Source organism: Alosa sapidissima, chromosome 19 (assembly GCF_018492685.1).
Source record: "Alosa sapidissima isolate fAloSap1 chromosome 19, fAloSap1.pri, whole genome shotgun sequence".
NCBI lineage: Eukaryota > Metazoa > Chordata > Actinopteri > Clupeiformes > Clupeidae > Alosa > Alosa sapidissima.
The window spans coordinates 6,551,238-6,575,237 of record NC_055975.1 but is presented as its reverse complement, the minus strand read 5'-3'; the positions used below and the strand labels follow the sequence as shown (position 1 = coordinate 6,575,237).

The window sequence follows — 24,000 nt, the reverse complement described above, 5'->3', positions numbered from 1 at the left end:
CTCCTATGTGGTCAGTTCCTGTAAACCCTGTGGACAGTGTCACGTTGACTTGGCAAGTGTATCTGTCCACAGCAAGCATCCCCTGAGCATGACCTGATTGGGTTTGCCACTTTTCTATCCCTTGTCTTTTCACCCCTTTCCTCCAACCTTTTCAAATAGACAGCACAGACACAGCAACATTTTAGCTGGCCACGGTGTAACAATCAGGCTGGCAGTGGCTAAAGCCAATATTGGCTTTTTCCTGTCGTGGAGGGCCATGGACGTGCACTCTCCTAAAGCAATAAAGAGGACAGTCATGAAGATAGATGGATTTGATCTGTGGCCACCGTGTGTGTGTGTGTCTGTGTCTGTCTGTGTGTGTGTGTGTGTGTGTGTGTGTGTGTGTGTGTGTGTGTGTGTGTGTGTGTGTGTGTTTGTGAGCATTGCAGCATTACATGAAGCTAACGGGGCACCGGTCGGGATCTCATTAGAGAGTGTAATGGTGTCTGTGCAGCCACACCTGCCTCTGAAGCCACTCACACACACACACACACACACACACACACACACACACACACACATTGATATAAACATAGCACAACACACACACACACACATACTCTCTCTCTCTCACTCACACACACACATACATACACACACACACACACACACACACACACACAGGCTGGAAAATGGTGAGCATCTGGTAGCGATCTTGACATTAATCGGCTGCTACCTAATAATGTGGCACCTGTGGCCGAATGCAAAGGTGTGTGTTTGGAGGCAAGATGAGGACAGGCCAGCGCTGTCTCACACACTGACAAATGGTTGGGAGTAAAGTCAAGGTCACATCGGGAGATTTATTATCCAGCTGAATTAACTGAATTTGGTATTTTGCTTTTTGGTTGTTGTGGTAGACTATGGTAGACTATAGGTATCACAACAGTATTATTATTATTATTATTATTATGAATGTGATTATACTAATTTCAGTTCTGGATGCATGAAGGAAACATGTGAGAACTGAAAAGGTAGTCCTTGATAAGACACAGTGTGTCATTGAATAACTCATTAAACAAATCATAAATAAAAATACAAGATTAAAATTCACTTTGTGGAAGACAATTATGTAAAAGTGTTCATTTACTGGAACACTACCTTTAATAAATAAGAAAACTGATTAATGGGGTATTACGCGCACTGCACTACTGCTAACAAGTTGCATTAATCTCAATTACACAAACTTTAAACTGTGAATATTAAAGAGGGACGTCTAAGGACACAAATAGGACTGATGGAAACGCTCAAAGACTCTCATGTGAAATTCAAAACAGTTTGGTCCCCAGTTATGCATGATATCCTCAGGTGGAAACTGTGAATGACACATTAAGATTGGGACTGTCAGTGCAAATCGAGGTCACACAAAGAGTTAAAGCCTTATGGTTGTAAGTGCATCTGCTGGCAATTTGGTCACGCAAATAATAGATTGTTGCTGGGCCAGCTTTTGCTGGTGTTCCACTAATAAACATTCAGAGTAAGTGACAGCACCTAAACGGCTCATGAATCATGCTTAAAGGCGCTCCCGTGCAGCACCGAAAACCTTACGGGTGACAAGCGGTGTCTTAGGCGACCGTGATTGATGCAGAGGGAGCTTTCCAAGGCTGTCGTGTCTCGCACTGCCCATATGCCTCATATCACAATAACTGATTGGTAGACAGTGGCTGGATCACACAAAGATGCATTAGAGGTGTGAGGACTGAATTGACTGGCAGAAAGAGAGGCGCCACTTTCTTCCTGCAGAGGCAGAAAGGATGAAAAAAAGAAAGAAGACGAATAAAGGGAGAAGTGTGCGTGCCAGTATTGATTTTCAGATTTGAAATCTCCATGCACATGCGTTTTGCTTGGCTTTTTTTTTCTTTCTCATTTTGCGCCTTGCGAAAGTTTGCGAGTACATTATTTATAGCCTGTGTTTGTGCAGTACCCTCCGTGTAGAAATGCTTAGTAGCTCTGTGGGGCTGTATGCAGACATTCTCTAGTCAGGATTGTGAAGTTTTCAGGGTTTTTCTTGTGTGTGAACTGTGAAGTCGTTGGAGCATGCTACATAATTGAACACCCCACAGCTATATTTGAGGCAGAGTTCACCTTTTCTAAGACCTCACTCCCTGCTTGCTCTCTGATCTGGTCCTAGAAAACATCCTTACTGTTACGTAAGCATTCTGTCTATGTAATGCTAATCAGTTCAAGTCTCATCTCTGTATGCATTCTGCTTTACCTATGCATTGCATGATGGCACACAAAGCTGTTTGATATTCCAGTGGAGATCCATGAATTATTTATTTTTTTTCATGCTACAGTAGATTTTTTGGAGACTGTATATTTCTGTTGCACAGGAAGTCTTACCCCCACTTGTCTGACTGGTTGATCCCTCAAGGGAATACCATGAAGTCATTGACAGCAGTTGTTATTTTATGACCAGACCCAGGCTGAAGTGGTTCAACCCAATATCTTGTCAAATGATGACTTCTCACATTGCATGACTGTACTGTCAAGGGATATGATGATATCTCATCCGACTGATGTTCCAGTCATGCCAGAAATGTGTCTGGATTTGACAAGCTTGTCAAGTGCATGTATCATCTGCAGATTCTGATGTGCAGCTAAGTCTGGCCATTCTGAAAACTGATCACTCCAAAAATAATACCTAATTCATGATATAATTCATGATAAAAATATTCACACAGCTAAATAAGGTTGTAGATTTTAAAAGTTGTTTATAGCTCACTAGAAATTTCGCTAACACTTTATACACTGTAAAATCTAACACTTGTGTAAACTTGCATTAACCTTGTTTACTTTACTTTCAGCAACAAATGTGTGCATCTTAATGATTAGAGTAAAGTAACAGTTACTTCCATGTTGAAAAAAGCATGTTACTTCATAATAAGACTGAGGTCAACTTGTCTGAGACAAGTAACCTCAACAGTGACAAATTTCTACCATTAGGAGGCGCCCTTGCGCGTATTTCTGCAGGGAAGAAGAAGAAGAAGAAGTGGGAGCATGCAAGGAAGACGTTAACGTTACTGTGCTGGAGTGATTTGAATTTTCGCCCTCTCAGTTTGCTCTTCCGAAGAATCGTTGTTGAAAGCATTCAGAAGATAAAAAATAAACATCAGACCTTTTCCTTTCGGAAGACTGTGGTAAGCTGTAAGGATATACATGTTGGTGAACTGTTTTTATTTTGCCCAGGCATGTTTTTGGTTCGAAGGAGCTAACTTTAGATCGATGGTCCCCCTTCCCCCCACCACACCACAGATGTTTTGCATTAACAGTTGGATAAATTAATGTGTAACTTTAACTACTAGTAAATTACTGTCCAATTCAAAGTTGGCAGCTAATTTAGAATTTTAAAGCAGGAGGTAGTGAATACAGAATCAAAGTTAAGGTTAGCTGCGAATTTAGAAGATGGTAGTGTAAGCATGCAGTGGAAATGTACGCATTGCATTTTTTCGGCAGACAAAAGAGGTCAGTTATTTAAGCATTATCGTCTAAGACATGGCGGGTTTATTCGGCAACAACCAATACCTTGTCTTCATATGGATTGTTTATGCACTTTTTAGTCATATGGGGAGCCCTGCACTGAAGCAGATTTTTTCACACGTTCGTAGTCATTTGAAATTAACATTCTATGCCCATATGAAGGCTGTGATTTTCATACTAGTGTGTATTCAACATTTAAAGGAGAAGTTCGATATGATATTGACCTAAAGTGTGTTGAAACATGATACCTTGAACTTTTGTCTCATAGCTCATCTCGGCTTGTCCCCTGCACTCCGAAATCTGGCGCTATTAGCCGATGCTACCAACAGGTTTCCGATGGGGGTGCCTCGGGCATCGGCCTAGCCATGCAAATAAATCGCTGGTTTACACCATTTACGGTAAGTGGTCATTTCCATGGATGTAATACAATGCTGAAAATTGCTTGTATGTTTCTAAATCTTTTGTATCATTTCATGACATCCTCAAGAGATCAACACAAAGCTTGGATTACTTGCAGCAGCATTACCGTTAATTCATTTTATATTTCAGCAAGGTACAGTTTGGACACTAATAACTAATCAGTCATATATTTAACTGTTGTCTTTGTGTTTCTATTTGTTTTACAGGTTACTGATGGTGAGGACGTGTGGGCACAAGTCTCCTTTGGGCTGCTGACGGTCATTGATGATGACACACCGGTTGATCCAACTCTTATCCACCTGGAGCCAGTGTCTACAGCCATCATCATTGAGGGGAGGCTGGTAATGGATGGTCTCAAAAGTTTGCCTGAGGCACTCTGCATCTTGTTTGGGTTAGAACAAGCTACCACCAAAATGGCAAAGTCTTAAAAATCTTCTGCTGAGATGTTTTCTATTTTTTGAGCTTATATGGTTCTAAACTGAAAGGAGAATTCTGGTGTGATATTGACTTAGTGTGTTGAAACATGATGCCGAGTGTGAACGTATGTCTCATAGCTCATTTCGGCTTGTCCCCTGCACTCCGAAATCTGGCGCTAGCTAGCCGATGCTACCAACAGCTTTTTCAATGGGGGTGCCTCGGCATCGGTCTAGCCATGCAAATAAATCACTGTTTTACACCATTTACGAGGCTCAAAGTATCTCCACACTTCATTGGTAAACCCAATTCTGTGGAAATGCATGGATTCTAGTTGCTGCTACTGGAAGCAACTGGAATACATGCATTTCCACGGAATTATTTTTGGAATCTGATCCCTTATCATACCTGTTCATTCGTACTCGTTGCTCGACTTATCGTGACTAAATTCAAGATGGCTGCGAACGGTAAACTTTCTTAAGGTACTGTCTGTATAAATCGTCTTGTAAATAAACTACCAGTGCTTTTTCCAAGTTCTCAATGTCTCGTTTTAAATGTCAGGGCCCTCGGAAGTCTACCAATGAAGTGGGGAGATATTTTGAGCCTCGTAAATGCTGTGAAACAGTGATTTATTTGCATGGCTAGGCCGATGCCGAGGCAACCCCATTGAAAAAGCTGTTGGTAGCATCGGCTAACTAGTGCCAGATTTCGGAGTGCAGGGGACAAGCCGAGATGAGCTATGAGACATATGTTCACATTCTGCATCATGTTTCAACACACTTTAGGTCAATATCATACCGGAATTCCCCTTTAAGTCTGTGGTGGTAAGTCATTTAGAATTTGGCCCTATAAATTTGTGGCCCGATTAAGTTTTAAGAGATGTTTAAAGGGATATTCCACCATTTGAGGAATTACTCATTTTCCACCTCCTATTTCCACCTCCTATGCTAGGCTGGAGCTAAAAGTGGTATCGCCAGTCTCAGAGAACGGCTGGATGAACTGGAGAAAGGTAAAAATCAATTGTTTAACTCAAGGAGAGGTGGAAAATGAGTGTAATTCTCCAAATGGTGGAATATCCCTTTAAGAAGACAGTATTTTTCATGTATTGTGTTAATTTAGGTTAGACTACTGTGTTGTTTTTTATTTGGTACAGGCTACTGAGATACTTAAAGTTTGTATATTTTAGTTTCAGGCCTTTTAAAAAAGATTTTTATAAAATGTTCAAGGAGAAAAAAGGAAGATGTAGGTTGTTGCTACAGCTAAATTGTGCCAATTTTGTTGTTTTTACAAGAATAATAAATAATTCAAAGCCGTATTTGTACCTGATGCAGTTGTAAATGTCATTATTTTAGAATAGAGCCTATTTTTATTCAAACTTGTGTATATGAGTAATATTTACTTGCTAAATTGAAGGCAATCGGTTTCCATGGTTTCACCAAGTAAGATTAACTTGCTGTTCAAGTAACTGTTACTACATATTCCAGATATGAGGAATTGGTTGATTAGTTACCTGAACTTCAGAACATGAGTTTTATGAATGAAAACTAAAGTACACTTCACTTGCAATACCTAGGTAGGTTAAAGAGGAATTTGCTGTAGTGTTAATACACTACACTAAGGAATTGCTTGTAAGCTCAGTTTTAGAATCCCAGTCCACTTTAGTCTGATTTTTCAAGGCAATCGGTTTCCATGGTTTTTTTAAGTAAGGTTTACTTATTGGATTTTACAGTGTAATAACTACACACAATTCATCATTTATTAAGCTTTTGTTACTTATTAGTTAATGGTTTGTTCATCATTAGTAATTTCTTGTTCATACATAATTTATCATCAGTAAAGCATTTGTTCACACAATTATAAATGGGTTGTTCATAGTAAATAAGCCTATCCAAAAAATATGCTTGTAAGTACATGATTTATACTTAATAAGTAATGAAACAACCACTTATAATGAAATCATTTTCTTATTATAAACTAGTTGCAAACTATTACAAAATGCTTTGTTCATCATTTGTAAAGCATTGTTCCTATGGTAATTCTCATACATAAAGTATTTGTACACACAGTTATAAATGGTTTGTTCATAGTAAATAAGCCTATATCTAAAATATGTTTATGAATTATTGTTAATACTTAATAAATTATGCAATATACACATGCACTAATGATTAGTTAGGGTGAGGATACATATTTTATAAACCACTTCCTAATACTATAATTCATGATTAGTGGTTAGTTAATGATATTTTGTGAGCTTATCTAAAGTGAGGACTTTCTATGCCTTGCAACACATTTTCAAATGAGTTGTAAAGATTACATTCACATTCATTCATTTAGCAGACAAGCGACGTACACATGTCAATTAAATTGAAGGCCATTGACATAACAGTGAAAGCCGGGAATTGAACCCTGAAGAATAATTATAGTATTAGGAAGTGGTTTATAAAATATGTATCCTCACCCTAACTAATCATTAGTGCATGTGTATGTAACAACTGTTAGATAATGGAAATATTACTTAATCAAAAACATATTGCATCATTTATTAAGTATTAACAATAATGTATAAACATATTTAAGATATAGGCTTATTTACTATGAACAAACTGTTTATAACTGTGTGAACAAATGTTTTACTGATGATAAATTAGAAATTACTAATGATGAACAAACCATTAACTAATAAGTAACAAAGGCTTAATAAATGATGAATTGTGTGTCGTTATTATAATAAAGTGTTACCGAAATTTCTTGAAGTGTGAAAGATAAGCAATGTTGTGTGCGATATAACATGTAACATATATACAGTACTGTTTATGAATGGAGAGAAAATGCAACATCATGAGAATTTATTTTGTATAACACAGACAATGATCATTCAAACAAACTATCAAAGTTGAGAATCAGTGGGGGTGTTTATTTCAACTCTTAGGAACCCTCAGGCACTGGCGTCTGAAGAATATTGTGATCAGAATATCTTATGCCTCAAGCAGGGATTGGGAGAGGCCATTTCGGAGGCATCAGAAAGTCAAGGTCGAGCATTTACAACATTCAGTGCACCACACTGGAGGGGTTTGAAAATTAATTCTTGAGCTGATTCTCCACCTGCATATTACAACACCTGAACCGTTCACGGCAATAGAACCACCAGCCATTCACCACAGGCCCTTTCAGAATACAAATGCAGCCAAGGCCCTAGAAACGGTCTTTGTATCTTTACACTAACGTCAACACCTCCATCAGAAACCTTTATCCAACAACTGAATGACCAATGAAACAAGTGGACCATTCATTGCTCCCTAATAATCAGTAGAGTGCCCCCACATACTATACAGTATACTGTATGTTATGGGCACACCACTCATCTAAACTGTAACCTGCAAAAATCATGAATGCGTGAATTAATTACCCAAATGTTGCTGCACGGCTTCGTAATTTGCATGGGCCCTGATGCCACAGCCGTGCCAGGAAAAGCAATCAGAACTAAACGCTTTTCTCCTCAGATCTATTTTTAATACGTCGAGGTTGTGATTCATCGCATTGCCTCTTTTGTAAGCAGAGCGTGCTGCTGCAGAGGAGAGAGAGAGGGAGGCTGTGTGAGTGTGAGGAGAGGCAGTGCTGTTACTGGCATATTCCTTTTTTCTCTCATCTCCTCTTTTCTCTCATCCCCTCTTTTCTCTCATCCCCCTCCTCTCATCCCCTCTCCTCTCCTCTCCTCTCCTTTCCTCTCTCCTCCTCTCCCCTCTCCTCTCATCCCCTCTCCTCTCCTCTCCTCTCCTCTCCTTTCCTCTCTCCTCCTCTCCCCTCTCCTCTCATCCCCTCTCCTCTCCTCTCCTCTCCTCTCCTTTCCTCTCTCCTCCTCTCCCCTCTCCTCTCCTCCCCTCTCCTCTCCTCTCCTTTCCTCTCTCCTCCTCTCCCCTCTCCTCTCATCCCCTCTCCTCTCATCCCCTCTCCTCTCCTCTCCTCTCCTTTCCTCTCTCCTCCTCTCCCCTCTCCTCTCATCCCCTCTCCACTCCTCTCCTCTCCTCTCCTCTCCTTTCCTCTCTCCTCCTCTCCCCTCTCCTCTCCTCCCCTCTCCTATCCTCTCCTTTCCTTTCCTCTCTCCTCCTCTCCCCTCTCCTCTCATCCCCTCTCCTCTCCTCTCCTCTCCTCTCCTTTCCTCTCTCCTCCTCTCCCCTCTCCTCCTCTTCCCTCTCCTCTCATCCCCTCTCCTCTCCTCTCCTCTCCTTTCCTCTCTCCTCCTCTCCCCTCTCCTCTCCTCCCCTCTCCACTCCTCTCCTATCCTCTCCTTTCCTTTCCTTTCCTCTCTCCTCCTCTCCCCTCTGTTCCCCCCTTTCCTCCTCTCCTTCCCTCTCACCCGTCTCTGTCTAATGCATGAGGCACAGTCTGTGCTGTTTGTAGGTATTTGTGTATCTTGCATTCATATTACACAAATGTCGTCAGCGGTTAATAATGCAACGAAGCGTCTGAAACTCTCCGAGATGAGCTGAGATAAATACCCTTTCATAGTGCGCCGTTGCAGTGACGAGTGACAAGGCTGAGATTTGACTAAGTTGAAATCAATGTAGCACTGATGGGGAGGTCTCACTATTCTGTTCTCCCATTTCCCTGTGAAAATTGTATTGATTTGACAATCGGTTTATGTCCATCAAGTTGACAGAGTGCTTGACGTGTTTTTAGACATAAAAAGGTGAAACTACTACTGTCTGTCTCTCTGTCTGTCTACCCATCCGTATGTCTGTCAGTCTGTCTATCTTTTATCTTTCTATCCCTTTATCCATCCATCTGTCTGTCTGACAGACATAGGGGTTGACAGTGTTTTCGTCTCTGTGCACTTTAAGTGGATGCATGCAGGTTGCTCGTGTGTCTTTGACTATGCTGTGAGATTCTGAATAAGACCATGAGATGGTGCTGTGTGCTTAAGTAAGGACTGGCAGCGTGTGAAGGCCAGCTCCATCTCCGTCTGATTCAGCTCCATTCATGCATTACGGTGCACATTGCCAGGCTCCATTCAAGTCAGCATACTGTGCAGGATTCCCTGTCTTGTGCATTTGAAGCAGAGCATATATCAGACATCCTGGTCAAGTCATGTCCTCTCTACTGGACATCACAATAGCGTGCACCAAAGGTTGGACGTATCCTAGACATTAACTCTATGGAAGCATATGACCACCCCCCCCCCCCCCCCCCCCCACACACACACACACACACACACACATACATACCTGAATATACCAATATATTGTGCATACATAAACAGACAAGTGCACACATTAGCACAGATACACCTGCTTTCTGTCTCTCATTCTCTTCTCTTTCTCCCCATATCAAAAACACCTTCCCTTTGCTGTCTTCTCATCTCGTCTCGTTTCATCTCGTCTCATCTCGTCTCATCTCGTCCCTGGCTCCTGATCCTGGTTTCGGTTGGCAGCAGCTCCCTCTCTTTGGTGATGGGCAGACGGCGAGATCTGAGCCGTCGGGCAGAGTGGGACGGCGCGGGACAGGATGCGCGGCCACTGCCCGCTCCTGACGCACAGGCACAGTGGGGGTGCAGTGTGTGTGTGTGTGTGTGTGTGTGTGTGTGTGTGTGTGTGTGTAGGGGGGTGGTGGTGGATGTAGATGTGTGTGTGTGTGTGTGTGTGTGTGTGTGAAGGTCGGCACTCAGCCTCCACCCAAACCCTCCATCTGAGCGAGACTCCTCCGGCGTGCATCACCCGCTCGCAACAGCACAGACGGCAGGGCTGAGTCGCCACGAGGGCGGCTGCTATTCGGAGAAGCTCCGCCGCCTGTCCAAATCACAAAAGATCATCAGGGGATGGAGCGAGCACACATGTGCGCGTGTGTGTGTGTGTGTGTGTTTAGGTGTTTGTTTATGAGGGAGTATGTGTGTGTGTGTATTTGTGAGGCACTGCGAGAATGAAGAAGCTAGAGGAGATGGAGAGTAGGTGGAGAGAGAGAGAGAGAGAGACAGAGCGAGAGAGAGAGAGACAGAGCGAGAGAGAGAGAGGGAGTAAGGGAGTGTGAGTGGGAAGAGAATGAAAAAGATAGAGACTAAGACAAACAACTGAAGGGATGGAATGCACAGTGTGGGCGAGGGGGAGTGGTGGAAGGCCTACAGTATGTCATCTCACATCAGACCTGCTCATCACACAAAGAGAGACACCTTACTGTACGGTCGACTGCTGGACAAGGCTCAGGAGGGGTCATCCGTAGGGGATTCCCCTTTACCTCACTCCTAACACAGAGTGATAGCCCTTTACAGAGACGCTGCTCACAAGCACATCTCGGAAAGGAGGCCACAGCCTGCGTCATGCAGCCTCCCCACATTAATTATACAGCGGCCGCCACGCTCCGTCCCGATCGGGATACCTGTGCCTTTTGCGGCAGATTGCTGTAATTATATTGCTGTGTGGGGAGGGGGGGGGGGGCGGGGGTTGTTGGTAGAGGTGGTGCTGGTAGAGGTGGTGGTGGTGGTGGAGGCCCATTTTGAATGCCTTAATTATTAATCCCGTTTATACACACAGCCCTTGGGCCAGGAGCGCACGCCTCATGTGGAGCGACTCCTTCAAGTGGAGCGGCAGGAATTATTCACGCTCCTGGACGAGTCCTGTTGGCAGTGTTGGGAGAGGACACACGCTCATGTATGCACTCACGTGTTTGTGCTCACGTACTCACATGCACGCGCGCACACACACACACACACACACACACACACACACACACACACACACACACACACACACACACACACATACACACACAGATACACACAAAGATACACACACACACACACACACACACACAGCTACTTACACACACACAGCTACTTACACACACACACAGATACACACACACACACACACATACAGATACACAAACACACACACACACACACAAACACACATGCATACACACACACACACACACACACACACACACACACGCACACACACACACACACACACACACACACGCACACACACACACACACACACACACGCACGCACACACACACACACACACACACACACACACACACACACACAGGTGCAGCTATGGCAGTTTATATCAAGTGACTATCCTCTAGAGAATTTGTCTGTGAATATGTGGCTGTTCGCTCTACATATGTAAATGGCAGACTTTGGCTGCAAGCCACTCTAATAGTTCATTGTTTTGCTCTTCATAGTGAAGCAGTGAAGCTCTGCTCTGTGGCAGCTTGGCTTCTGGACTGAATCCTGAACATTTCCGTGCCAGCAAACTCACACTGTCACACTGCATCTGTTGTCAGGTCAAGCTGAGCCTCAATCATTGCTTTTGGTGATATTTTTATTAAGATCTGCTAAGGTTACCTGTGCCACCCTTTTAATATGTGCACTGTAATCTCTTCTAAAAGATTAATGCTGAAAGCCATTACTGGTGTGTAAATACACAAGTGTTATAAATAGCCAGCCAGCTTTGGGCACTGTGGAGCCTCTCAGTATTCTCACCCTGTAGTTTGGGAGCTCAAAGTGCTGAGGCAAACCTTTCGCAGGGGCTCGGAGCTATTGTTATGGAAGCTTGTGATGGATTAATTGTTTGTAGAGGAGCTTGAGAGGTTGTTGTAATCAAAGGTGGGCACTGAGATAAAATGTTCTTGGGTGTTTGAGGAGCACGTCTGGCTACCTGAGCGTTTTCATTATTTCATCCTCGTCTTTGTTCCTCCAATTCTACATGAATTTGTAATGACTTGTTGGTTTATGCCTCGTCGTCATCATGATTGGGGCAGCCGTGCCTACTGGTTAGCGCTTCGGACTTATAACCAGAGGGTTGCTGGTTTGAAAACCGACCAGTAGGAACGGCTGAAGTGCCCTTGAGCAAGGCACCTAACCCCTCACTGCTCCCCGAGTGCCGCTGTTGTTGCAGGCAGCTCACTGCGTCGGGATTAGTGTGTGCTTCACCTAACTGTGTGTTCACTGTGTGCTGAGTGTGTTTCACTAATTCACAGATTGGGATAAATGCAGAGACCAAATTTCCCTCACGGGATCAAAAGAGTATATATACTTATACTGATACCATTCACCTCAACCACTCTCCAGCACAAGTGTTATTTTTGTAGATCTTTGACCCTGGTGATTAACCCCGCCCCCGATAATTTCACTTCAGGAAATGGCAGCCTAGGTGCTATTGCCAAAACTACATTTCCATTTTTCGCCACGTGAATGGCATTTCCAGACTGGTTATCAGGAGGCGTGTGGGAGAATGGTTGAAATTCTGAGATGATGTACAGTGAACGCCTGCTTTTCTCATATTTAAGTTCTGGGTTGTGTACCCCAAGGGGAGGATTAGGAGGATGGGTGTGTGTCATGCAGATTCTAATTCATGGCTCTACGGACTCGCTTCTTCAAATTTGTGCTGCCCAGGGTAAATCTGCATTTCAAGACATTGAGTGGGTGTGTCAGTGTGTGTGTATGTGTGTGTGTGTCTGTGTGTGTGTTTGTGTATGTGTTTCCACCCATGCATACATATTTATTTCCTTGCGTGCTTTCCAAGTCCTCAGTTAAAAAATGACGAAGCGCTTTAATATGCAAAAGACAAGCGACGTTGTCATTGTCTGAAGTGGAAATCATCTTTCCGGCCGTTGGAGCCATTCCGGCTGCGGTGGCGACGCGAGCGCTCTGCGATGCCATGTTGTGGCCCCCGGGGGCCTTTGTGTTGACTCGCTCGCACGCTGCCTTCTCTGGGTGTCAAATGTGCAGGAGAGTGCCCTGGAGTGGCCCGCAAGCGCAGTGCAGGCCCATACGCACACACACATGCCCATGCACACACACATGCCCATGCCCATGCACACACACATGCTTATGCACACATCACACACACACACACAGGCCCATGCGCACACACAGGCCTCCTCCACCCAGCCCCTCCAGGCCAATTTAAAAGTCTTTCCTTATGGACTTTGTTTACCTTTGTTACTTTAGTTTTTAGAGCTTCAGCTTAAGGCCATACATTGTTGTTGTCAGTGTGTTTGGGTGTGAGTCAGAAGGCATTGGCAGTGAATTGGCATTCCAACAATTTTAAGAATTTATTTAACTTCAGTTTAAGGCCACATGTGTTGTTGTCAATGTGTTTGAGCAATGCAGTCGATTGGTCTCTTTAACTCCACAATTGGCTCCTCGCTCATATAGGCATTTCTACAGTCTTCAGGTTCTTTCTTTTACTGTTACCAAATGAAAGCCAAATGGCTTTTAAATTCTTTTGAAATGATTTCAATAGTGGCCTCTCATACACTTGCTCCCAAGCAATCATTTCTGTTTCCATAGTTTTCTGAGGAAAAAATGCTCTCTCTGGGCATACCAGTGATTTGCAGTGGTACTTGCATAGTGTTCTCTTATCCTTTTTTTCACATCTTTATTTGTTTCTTCATTACCTTGAGAAAGAGAGAGAAAAAGGAGTGAGAGAAAGAGGGAGAAAAAGGAGAGAGAGAGAGAGAAAGAGAGAGAAAAAGGAGAGAGAGAGAGGGGTGGATTGAGGACAGAGGTGGTGATTATGTCCTCTCCAGCCTCTTTTTTTAAAGAGAAAATAATTGGTCCGGCACTATTGGACACTTGCAACGATGATGCTAATTTCAGTGCTGTGACCTTGTGTGAGTTCAAAGCCGAGGGGCAGCTCAAGGCGCCTCATCAAAGCAGAGACACTGCTGGAGGCATTCTGGGACGCCGCATGCCAACCCCCACTCCCATTATCAGGAAATATCTATCATTGATGAGAATTTGGGAGTTGACTCTGGTCTCCTCTGGCCCTCCTCTCTGTCGTAGCACAGGGGAGAACAACATGGCAGGTACAAAAACAAACAACTCTCCCGTTGTTCCAATGGCTTCCTATGGGTTTAGCACACCAAAGGCGCTTGGTGAAATTAAAACCCACTAATTATCACCTTTGTTGAAGTGGTGCCGAATGTGGCGTGAGGGTTTTCTCTTCCTCTGGCTGTCTGTCAGTCTGTCTGTCTGTCTGTCTGTCAGCCTGTCTGTCTTTCTGTCTTTCTCTCTCGCTGTGTCTTCACAGCAGTGCATTTGAAAGAGACTTCTGAAGTGAAAAGACATCTAAATCCCCTCACATCTTGGTGCCTGGCTTAAAGAGCTCTTCTGATTCTCTGAAGCTGCACTGCTGCAAAAGAGCCTCAGCACTGTACACACAAACCTTGAAGAGTTGAGTATACAGTACAGTATAGAGGTTTCTCTCCCTCTCCCTTTTTCTCCACCACACTGTGTGTGTGTGTGTGTGTGTGTGTGTGTGTGTGTGTGTGTTTGAGCGTGTGTGTTTGAGCGTGTGTGTGTGTGTGTGTGTGTGTGTGTGTGTGTGTGTGTGTGTGTGTGTGTGTGTGTGTGTGTGTGTGTGTGTGTGTATGCGTGTGTGTTTGTGTGTGTGTGTGTGTGTGTGTGTGTGTGTGTGTGTGTGTGTATGTGTATGCATGTGTGTTTGTGTGTGTGTGTGTGTGTGTGTGTATGTGTATGCATGTGTGTTTGTGTGTGTGTGTGTGTGTGTGTTTGTGTTTGTGTTTGTGTTTGTGTGTGTGTGTGTGTGTGTGTGTGTGTGTGTGTGTGTGTGTGTGTGTGTGTATGTGTGTGTGTTTATACGTAATAGGTGTGTTCATCTCCCTACAGCTAATTCTGCACAATCTTCCTCTTCTCTCCTCATCTCTTTCTCTCTCTTGTGTGAGCGTTCTTTCGCTCTCAAATTCAAAGCAGCTTCATTAGCATGCCCATGATGACAGTACAGTATTGCCGAAGCGTGATACATAAAAGGACAGGTATGCCTTTTAAAGGGAATAGAAGAAAGACTGCAAGACATTATCGACTACAACAACAACAACAAAACACTAGCCCTGACCACCATTTGAGAAAGATGACAGGACTTGTAAGCTTTTTGATAATTAGACTGTAAAAGCTGGCAGTGATCTGAGAGGGTGGCCCATGCTCTATGACAGGAGGTATGATTTGTTTAGCAGTTCAGCTCACTACAAGCAGCCAGAAATTCAGATATAGCGTCTTCAGTTTAGTATTGAGAGTGCATTTCTTGGTAGGGTCCACTGTTTGAGGAATTGTAAGTCTGTTTCCAGGAAACATTGTTTGGCCTTCTTGGGCATATTCACATTTTCTCTTCTCTCCCCCTCTCTTCATCTCTCTCTTTCTCTCACTCACTCTCTCACTCTCTCTTTTCATTCACTTACTTACTCTCTCACTCTCTCTTTTCACTGTCTATCTGTTTTCTTATCATATCTTTCTCTCACTCACTCACTCACTCACTCACTTACTTACTCACTCACTTACTTACTCACTCACTCACTCACTTACTTACTTACTCTCTCACTCTCTCTTTTCACTGTCTATCTGTTTTCTTATCTATAGTTGAGATTAGTTGGGTTGTGTATGTTGGATTAGTTGTTGTACCAAGGCCTGTCTGGAGAGAATGGAAGTCTATCCCATACCATATCACCTGATCAGAATATGACTAAACCTCTACATCTATACATCTAAACATGTTAGTGATGAGAATAGCATTGAATTGTACCAGTGATTAGTTATACAGTGACATATGACTACAGTATAGCGTATAGCGCACTGTATAGTGTTTAGTTGGTTTATTCAATCTCTCCCTGCTCTGTACTGGTACATGCGGTAAGCTGCTGGATAGATATAATAAATCATAATCATATGCTACAGTTTTGGAGTCAGTGATCTGATTCATGTCAAAATACTTAAGATGTGTGAAACTGAAAATCAGTGCTGACTGCAGACTTAACCCCAGAGCCACAGGGTCACTAGACATGAATCAGCTGACTGTAGCATGATTTGTGGGACATTAATTCAATTACTCCTGTATGTTTAACTGGAAAAGAAAAGTAAACTGCCAAGTAACCATTGGGGCAAATGGGTTACCAAGAGAAACACACAAAATCCATGAAAAGCAGTGACTGTTTACAGTACATGTGTAGAGTGCACCAGGAAGAAGTTGACATGAGAGTACTGTATGTTTTGTCATCATCCAGTTAACCCATAGTACACATAGCATAGTTGGCATGGTGAGAGTACTGTATGTTTTGTAATCATCCATAATTAACCCATAGTGCACATAGCATAGTTGGGCCTTGTGGAGGTTGAATGATAAAGAATAACAGGCTGGCTGCAGCAGGCATGTAACTGAAGTGTTGTGTTCACAGAGCGCATGCTGCAACAGTTAGTTTCCACTATACTATCAATGGAACTGGCTACACCAGACGTGATAGTGGCGTGCACATTTGAAAAAATCAGACTAGTCTTCTAAAACTATTTTTACACTCCATGAGCGGAGGTAAAGGGGTCTCAAATAAGCTATTTTTTAGTAGATGTGTTAGTAGAACCTTTAGAGAGAGAGAGAGTCCCTAGTCTACATAATAATCCTTACCCAAGACCATCATAGCTCCTACTTTATTGATATGGGGGACTAAAATAAACATTGAACCAGTGCTTTATTCTTAGAGTGGAATAAGGTATGCATTCAGCGATTTGACTGCTGAGGTAGTCATCAGAAATGAGAGACTGCTGCCAACTGTGTCAGATTGACATCACTCAAGGAACAAAGTTGTTCTGCCGTCTGGTTCAGAGGAGGGCCCTACCTATTCTCCTGCTGCTTCAGTGCAGTCGCTCTGACACAACACCTACATGTATGCTGTGTGTGCTGCTGTGACACACGTGCTCCATTCAGTTCAGCCATTCATTTCCCACTGCTCCTTCCTTAAGTATCTCCACAGCTCCTACCCGTGCAGTTTAGCAGTGTCCATTGTGTTGTGTTGTGTTGTGTTGTGTTGAATTGTCCAGTCACTTGCAGAATGGCTGTTTCTTCATAGTCACAAGATTAACATGGTTAATGGGGGTTTGTCCTGAAGCTAATATTGATCAGTAAGTGACTTAAGTTTATTGATTAGTATTGTTGCAACACATATTGCAGAGCCCGCGTTCATTTCTCTCTGTCGGAAGCTGCACAATGGCTGCCGTGGTTATTCTAACAGGACTGCGTGCTCAGGACCTGCACATGCCGTTATTCTGACACCGTGAGATGAAGCTGATCATTTCATTTCAGCCACAGCGCCACATACACGTACAATGGCGGCGATGTTATGTAGCGAGAGACAGTTTGTCCCAAAAGAGCGTTTTAAAAATCCCACCAATAAAACATAATGGTGTGGGGAAATGGTAATCTCTGTAGCGTCAGACCAGCTGCTACCCCCCACCCCCACCCCCACCCCACTCCACTCCACTCCTCTAAACTACACAAGAGAACCAGACCGTGAACTGGGCGTCCGTGTGTGCCATCTTTCACAGTAAGTACAAAATAAATTAGCTCCCCAGCTTTTATTTCCTCTGTCAACGCAAACATATGACCCACAATCCATCACATTGTCATTGCGCCAGATGTTGGGCAAACACAAAGAGCTGGCGTCTGCTGCGGGACAGCTCTTCAAATGTGACAAAACTGTGACAAAGCCTAGAGAGTCTCTTTTATGGACTCTGCACAGAGAACCCCCAGTCACTTACCCCATGTTCATGGGAGGTTTGCTTCATGGAGCTTTTTCAGTCAGTCTCAAACTATCCCCAGCCTGCCAGAAAGCCTGATGATGGTTCTCTAGTAGAAACGATGGTATACCATTATTCATTTTTGAATGTCTTGCACCATCTTGTGAGGTGAAAATACCCATGTCAAATTACTCCGATGATGGCATGAAAAAGAGGCAGTATTGACTGTACAAGATAATATCCGATCAATTTTGGGCTGCTTTATCATTATGCTAGCTCACAGGAGGATTGCTATGTGATATGCTTCCATTGTATCAGCATTCATTTGATTTCAAATACTACAGTATTACTGTCAGTTTGTTCCCTCACATTTCCCCCCTGCAATATTTCTGCCGCAATTGTTCCTTCCAAGGTTTGTATCATATTTGGTGGAAAATAATTGAGTCTGCAGTCATGGGGTGTACATGCTCAAGGGTGGTGGAGCCGCCGATGCCAAAGCGCTTCAGAACAACTTTGAAGGCTTGGCAGAGCTGCTCCCCACATGGATCAGTGGAGGTGGGAAGACTTCACTCAGAATGTGGGATGGGCTGTGTCTTGTGCGCATGACACACACTGTGTGTGTGTGTGTGTGTGTGTGTGTGTGTGTGTCTGTCTGTCTCTGTGTGTATGTGTGTGTGTGCGTGTATTAATATATGACGTGATACAGAATACTGCACTCCTATGGGAGAATTTCATTAGTAGGGAGATACATGGCTATGCCTGTGTGTGAATAGCGGAAATCCTTAGGAAAATAATATCATCTTAGTCAAACAAAACTAATCCGTCCAAAAGAGACCTGCCAACAGATGTGTGAATGTTCAACATTTCCTCCATCACACAAATCAGTGGCAGCTTTGGGAAACCCACCCCAGCTGATTTGACATTTACAATAGCATTATTAGTTTTCACTGTCTCTGCAGAAGCATTGCATGGAGACAGGATCCAAAAACCGTGGTCATACTGCATTTAGATGGAATGGAAGGAATGCTTGTCCATGATATTGTTGCAGTTTACTGGGCTCTCCCGAGAGGGTTTAAGTCACTTTACTGAGTATTTAAAGTCTTGTGGGCCAAGGTGGGCTGAGAGATGACTGCTGAGGCAGAAATGGGCTTTTATTAACGGGAGGGCACACAGCTCCTCCAGGCTCACTGATAAGACACTAATTCAAACATGGGATGGGATGGGATTGTGTACAGTGCTTCTGGGAAAAAAATGGTGCAAAGTACACAGTCAACTCCAGAACTTGTCTTCATGGTCACAGTCATTAGTGAAGTCATTTTGTGAAGTTTAGGTATATGAGATGAGGACCATATTCCTCCACAGTACCTGGCTTAGGCTGTGCTACCTAAGTGAGATTTAGAGGCTTGTCCCTGTAATCTGAAGTAGAAAAGACCCATCATTCAGATGGGAGGTCTGGACGGATGGCTGAACATTTTTGAAAGACAAAAGACATGCAATTAGTTATGGCGGCCTTGCATTGTGACATGAAATTAGAAGACATAGTTTAACTTACCTGGCTTCTCCCGGGGGTGATCTCTGGTGGTATAGAGTCTAGGAAAGTGTTGAAATAAACGGAAAGTTAGAGTTATGTGGTTTTGGGCTAAATAACAAGCCTTTTGAGACAGCTGGGAAAGGCCTGTGTTTGCAAGAAATGCATCTTCTACTCACTTATTTTTTCTCAGAGGAACCAATTTGTTCCCATATCTGACTACTTCTGTTTTTTGGGGAGGTCTGTTTCTTTGTAAGTGAAATTGCTTTTGTTTAATGTAGTTACTTCGAAGGTCAGTGGACTGTGGAAATCAGTTGTTTCCCTTCATCTGCCGTCAGACTTGAGAGTTTTCCCTCTGGATCGTTCCGTCCGGTTTATCGTAATTGCCGGACCTCTTTGTGCATGCCATGGGCACAACATAAATGCCATTGAGCAGCGGCTCTGGCAAGCACTGCTGCAAGACCCCCTGCAGAGTTCAGGAAGTGGTCATTGTTGTTTCTAGGTCACGTATAGCACATATTTGTCTACAACAACCTAAAAGTATAGACACCTGTGTTTTTTAATGATGTGACAACAATGAAATGTCTTATAGTCTAACATGTTTTAACTTCCAATCGTACATTGCCAAAGACGATGGTTAACCATATTCCAGGTCTGATTATGGCTTCAGTGAAATACAAACAATAGCGGCTCCCTTGATGCTTTGCAGAATTAGGCTTCAGGATGCTTACTTTCCCAGTCCCCTGCTCTCCCTGTCTCATCATGTCTGGTACGTTTGTCTGATGTGTGCTATTATGTCTTTGCTATTGGAGCTTTGATATGTCTTTGCAGACTATTGAGTTATCAGGCACATCTTGATTTTAGATGTTTCACTGTACATGAAATTAGGACTCAGGAATCATGAGAAATAGATCAGTGGAATGGTGATTAAATGTTAATCAAGTTCTTGTTCACTGTGTTGAACACCACACATGTTGATAACAGCTTTTTTGTCACTTGATTACATTTTTCCATTTTGAAAGTTCTAGATTATGTAATGGCAAATCAGGCTGTAATTAAAGAATATTTGGCATTGTCAGAACTGTCTCTCACTGCTGTTGGAGTTTTCATTCCTTATTAAATGGAATAGAAAGGACATCATTAGTGCACTAGCATGCACATCAGCGTCCAGAACCTATGCTACATCTCAAGGTCAAAACAAAACCAGAGAACATGGTGTTGGCACTTTTGAGCCCCGCCACTGTGTTTGCTATTTGAATAGAGGGGGATAATGTGTAATGCCTCTAACCCCTGGTGTGGAGATTGCCTCGTATGGGAGTCGGACCCGTGAAATGAATATTTGTGTGAGATTAGATTTGTTATGTAGTGGGGACGGGTGATGCCATTCCACCCTGATTGAATGCCCTCTTAGCACCCGCTCAAGCAGCAACAAGATGGCTGGGGAGATAGAGAGAGAGCCTTAGGTGGTGAATTTTAAGGAAGACAAGGCCCTCTGTCAAAGGAATATCAATCAGGACCTAGTTCTGTTTGGCCCATTACTATCCCTGACTGCTGATATTTGACTTGATTTTTCATGACAGATGTCTGTTGATTGCATCAGATTTTGGTTAAAGGCTCTATCCTTTACAAAAGGGTATCTATCACTGGTATGTGTGTCATAAATGTTCCATTTCTGTAAAAAAAAGCACAAAACTGTTGATTTGTCTTATACACAAGATGCACATAAATAGTGCCCAAGTGTTTGGGACTCCTATGCACTGTGTCTGTGTCAAACTAACGGCATGCTGTTGGAATTAGTATTAGAGCTTGATTTAATTGACTACTGAGTTATGTTGCATTTTAAATAATATCATGGTCACACAGAAGATCCTTCATGTTTTATGCCTGAAAGGATTTTGGAACTATTTTTGATATCTGACCACAGAAATGAATTTGATGACAAAAAGGTCAACAACCTCTACTGCATCAGCATTTTACTTCATTGGGCCTCAATCGAAACACATCTTTATAGGTGTATTCCCTCATGGAAACACATCTTTATAGGTGTATTCCCTCATGGAATTGAGAAAATGCACTGTAAGTTCAAAGTATCCTTGTGTTTCTGCTACATCAGTCCTACTAATGACTTTTAGACACCAAACTGCAGTTTTTCCCCCTTTTTTACCTCTTTCAACATTTAGGAATGCAGGACACTGCTGCGAATATCCATTTTCTAAATGTGCCCACCCATGGTGTGTAGAAACAAAATGAATATTTCTAATAGGGGCATAAATTTGTCCACTTTGGGGGCATTAGTATGCAGTGGGGCGAGGCCAGCGCTCTTGGCCCGGCAAGCGGAGCCCGATTGACAGGCCCTTCATTTTGTCTGCCATTGTTAATCATGGAGGACCTCGGCGTGAGGTGTGCTCGGCCCGACCTTGAGCGCCAGCGACGGGCAGGACACCACTAAAGCAGCTTTAAAAGCTGTCCACCGCACCGCACCATGCTACTCCACCCACATCCTCTACCTCCAACCCAGCCAGAGGAGGAAGGGTAGGGTGGGGTGGGGGGGCAGACAGTCTCTCATAAATTATGCACTGCACCATTAAACACCCTCACAAGTGTGTACACATGTTTTTCCAGTGCAGGCAATCTCACCAGCCTTTATGAATATTCTGGAACGTGTGTGTGTGTGTGTGTGTGTGTGTGTGTGTGTGTGTGTGTGTGTGTGTGTGTGTGTGTGTGTGTGTGTGTGTGTGTGTGTGTGTGTGTGTGTGTGTGTGTGTGTGTGTGTAAGAGTGTGTGTGTGTGTGAGAGGGAGAGAGAGAGAGTGTGTTATAAAATAGATGGGAGAAAATGATTTGTTTGCTGTTTATTGCAGCATCTAACATTTCATAACATGTCTAACATGCCTACTTACTGGTTATATGTTCTGACATTAATCTCAAGTGGCGTTGGTGACTCCTGTTTGTGGAGACAAAGTCGTGCTCAAAGGTCACGGTGAACCTGAACAAGGACGTGTGTTGTCTGTGCCAACAGGGAGTTAGTTGCACATGAGGGGATATGATGACTAAATGATGCCATGTAATTGAGGCTCCATCCCTGGTCAGCATGAATGGTTGGTCACCTTTGAGAAATGGCGGCTCAGGATGCTGTGGCCATGCCCTGGAAAACTAATGCAGTGGGGAGGAAAGAGTGAGATTGAGATAAGTGAGCTCTACCTTAGTTTGCCTCAGTAGCTGGAAGAATAACACTGTCTCTCACTGTGTGTGTGTGTGTGTGTGTGTGTGTGTGTGTGTGTTTGTTTGTTTGTGTGTGTGTGTGTGTGTGTAGAAAAGAGCGAGGGAGAGAGAATGAGAGATGGGGGGTTAGGATAAGGAGAGAGACAGGAGAAAGAGAGAGAAAAGGAGAGAGAGAGAGAGAAAAGGAGAGTGGGGGAGACAGGAGGTTTAGACAGAGAGACAGAGCACCACAGAGAAAAAAAAAGAGTGAGTGAGTGGGAGAGGGAAAGGGAGTGGGAGGGAGAGCGTGAGCGAGCAAGAGGAGGCGGAGGGAGCGAGCACACGAGAGAGAGAGAGAGAGAGAGAGAGAGAGAGAGAGAGAGAGAGAGAGAGAGAGAGAGAGAGAGAGAGAGAGAGAGAGAGATTCCGGTGCCTGCGTAGCGGCGGTGGAGTCCGGCTCCGTGTTTTGCATGCGGCCGCGGCTTGTGGAGAGCAGGCAGAGCGTGAGCGCCCGTCTTCTGTGCCGTGCTGCAGTGGAGGGTCCAACGGCAGCCAGAGGAACAAGTCTGTGGCGGAGGGCAGAGCATCCTGCTGTCGTTTTTTTTTTCTTTTTCTGTTCCTCTCCGTTTTTCTGCCCTCGGGATAACGGCAGACCAGCAACGGAGGGAGAAAGAGAGAGAGAGAGAGAGAGAGAGAGAGAGAGAGAGACAAGGAGGAAGAGACAGACCTACAGAGAGACTCAGAGAGAGAGAGACTCAGAGAGAGAGAGAAGGAACAGACCTTCTGTCAGTGATCAAATTCACAGCAAAGCATCCCCACCCATTATCCTGAGCGCGTCTGTCACCGTGTGTCAAACTGCAGCCGCGGCTCTCTCCGATGTCACCTGCTGTTAGCGACCCTGCCAGGTAAGTGAGCGAGAGCTTCTCCTCTCTCAGACAAACAAGCTTTTCTAAGTTGCAGCCCCCCCACCCCCCACCCCCCCACTGGGGTTGTCATTCCCTCCCCCGGGCTGCGATTCCGACTTGCCATGCAGGGCTGTGCTTCTGTACGCGGGGTAAACAGGTACAGCACTTGTTTGAAGGCGGGCGAGCCGCTTCGCCGGGCTCCGTGCATCCGCGCCGGCGATATTGACAGCTCTTAAGATCTATTCGTGAGCAGAGAGTCTGCGGCGCATCTGGTCTGTTTACTCGGGGACTCCCGCACTAGCAGTTATCCGAGCGCTGATCACTGCAATCTCTCTCCTTAAGTGCAACATTTGCCAGGGAGGGACTCCCCACTTTATGGCCTCGGCACCTGTTTGCTCCCGTGGGGTGGAGAGTTGCTCTGCTGTTTACGATACGCCAAAAGGGCATTGCAGTTGTTTCAATTTGGGAAATGGCTCATTGGGAAAGCT

General features: G+C 44.0%; 1 protein-coding gene and 1 long non-coding RNA gene across 4 annotated transcripts in view; both read left to right on the top strand.

The window, feature by feature from the left end:
• dlgap2a (discs, large (Drosophila) homolog-associated protein 2a) overlaps positions 1–24,000 on the top strand; it is a 165,434-nt gene that overhangs the window by 35,499 nt on the left and 105,935 nt on the right. For 2 of the 3 annotated variants that reach the window (XM_042071884.1, XM_042071883.1), the window contains exon 1: positions 23,133–23,512. The exons of the other annotated variant lie outside the window; for it this stretch is intronic. The gene's annotated coding sequence lies outside the window, so the exon portion shown is untranslated. Of the gene's footprint in view, positions 1–23,132; positions 23,513–24,000 lie in introns of those variants that run through there. 3 annotated transcript variants of the gene reach the window in all.
• Positions 5,943–14,435, top strand: LOC121692888. Its single transcript, XR_006025366.1, has 3 exons — positions 5,943–6,080; positions 7,938–7,944; positions 14,426–14,435. It is a non-coding gene; the product is annotated as an uncharacterized LOC121692888 (long non-coding RNA).